At 39.6% G+C, this 2,122-nt stretch overlaps 1 pseudogene; it reads left to right on the forward strand.

Annotated features, from left to right (window-relative positions):
- Nucleotides 1–368: 368 nt before the first annotated feature.
- On the forward strand, nt 369–1,848 carry LOC115978682 (annotated as a pseudogene).
- Nucleotides 1,849–2,122: the final 274 nt, after the last annotated feature.

A 2,122-nucleotide genomic window follows, 5' to 3' on the forward strand; every position in this document is an offset into this window, starting at 1 on the left:
GTAGCCTGGTACTGGTAGCTTTTTGCAAAGGTCCACCTTGTGACATCCTTCTCTTATCCCTTGTGATATTCTTAATCACAATCTCGTTGTCACCACTAGTCGTTGTCACCACTAGGCAATAATGCATGGATCGATCTTGTTTTACTATTCTATCATAACATATATCTTCTTTTACGTACTACTGTTTTTGGATAATCACTTTTATGTAAAAGATTTTTTTATAGTTCTGGCATTCTTACTATGATTTTCCTATAAATATCCACGTATTATATGTTGGGTACAAGTTTAGAACAATATCGCTAGGAGTAGAATTTAGTATTTAAGTTGCTGTTATGCTAGATATGAAAAAAACAGAGTATTGCAGAAACTCTATTGCTGAAACTCTATTTCATTGCAATTTTTATTTCTTTTTCGAATGATACAACTCACATCTATATATAGATGTGTTAGATATTTAGGATGACTATAAGTTTCAAGAATACTACAAAAGTTTGCTTCATTTCCCTTTGACACTTGTCCATGAGGTGTCCACTTGCATACTTGTTCAATGTTGCTGCTATTGGATTCTTCATTATTGACACTTAGATTTCAATTGCTTCTTTCTTTGACACATAGGGAGCCACTTGTCAATTACAAATTACATTTTAACATTATAAGTTATAACCCAACAGACTCGCCAACACTAATCTCACTTCCCCCTTACCCTTTACAAAAACGTAGTAGTGCACACACAAAATAATCAGCCCCATGACTCCTCTCCTTCTCTTACTTTTTTTCTCATCTCTAACTGTAAGCACTCTCACTCTCACTCTCACTCTTTCTCTATCTTTGACATTCTCCTATTCTCACATTCTCAATGTTTTCCTTTTGTGTCAATGCAGGTTGGGTCCGCCTCCACTTCCGCTGGTGAAAACTTATACAACCCGAAAGCCAATCTGATTCGGTATTGGAACAAAGAGGTCAAAAACAACCACGCCAAACCAACCTTTCTCCTATCCAAAGCGTCCCCATTGAGCGCGATCGACGCAGAAAGATTCTCCAAACTTGCAGCCCAGAATGCTCTCTCCTCTCACTTCCAAGCCATCTGCCCCACCGCCAACCTTTTGTGCTTCCCCGATTCATCCCCGACTCTTCAAGAACTCATATCCCATCCCAACGTTGACGCCTTCAAAATAATTTGGCGTCAGCAAGGTATTTTCTTTCGGGAATCGATGTTAAAGAAAGGGAAGGTGATGCCAATGCCGGATATTAAGGACAAAATGCCTGAAAGGTCGTTTTTGCCTCGGTCCATTTCGTCAAAATTACCATTTTCGACCTCGAAGATTTCTGAGTTGAAGAAGATTTTTCACGCGGAAGATAATTCGACTATGGAGACTATGATAGTGGAGGCGTTGAATAAGTGCGAGAAGGCTCCGAGCCCAGGCGAGACCGAGCGGTGCGTGGGCTCAGCTGAGGATATATATGATTGACTTTGCAATCTCGATCTTGGGTCGAAACATTGCTGTTCGATCAACTGAGAATGTTAAAGGGTCAAAGCAGAATATAATGATCGGATCAGTCAAAGGGATCAACGGTGGCAAAGTCATGCAATTAGTTGCTTGTCATCAAACCTTGTTCCCGTATCTACTCTATTCCTGCCATTCGGTCCCAAAGGTTCGAGTCTATGAAGTGGACATACTTGATCCAAATTCCAAGGCTAAGATCAATCACGGTGTTGCCAGCTGTCACATGCACACATCGGATTCGAATCCGAATCAACCTGAATTGACTATAGCGTCAGGTCCTGGTCAGATCAAGGCTTGCCACTGGGTTTTCGAGAACCGTCTTATCTGGACAGTTGCTGACTAATCCTTACACACCAAGATGCATGGGTAAGACACGAAGTTGTTTAATATACCCACCATATGAATCTCTTAAGAAATAAGTTATTAGTTTATTTAACATCTAGAAGATGCTCATTATACTGTAATTTGAGTTTTGTTGACCCTTTTGAAGGTTACTTAAATACTAGAAAGCATGACACTTCATTTAGGAGTGTTTTACCGGTATTGTATTGACCATTTCATGTTATAGTTTATAAAAAATTACTTGTTTTGTTGTGTTGTGTCCATATCCGTACTTC

The sequence above is a fragment of the Quercus lobata genome, chromosome 3, assembly GCF_001633185.2.
Source record: "Quercus lobata isolate SW786 chromosome 3, ValleyOak3.0 Primary Assembly, whole genome shotgun sequence".
NCBI classification, from domain to species: domain Eukaryota; kingdom Viridiplantae; phylum Streptophyta; class Magnoliopsida; order Fagales; family Fagaceae; genus Quercus; species Quercus lobata.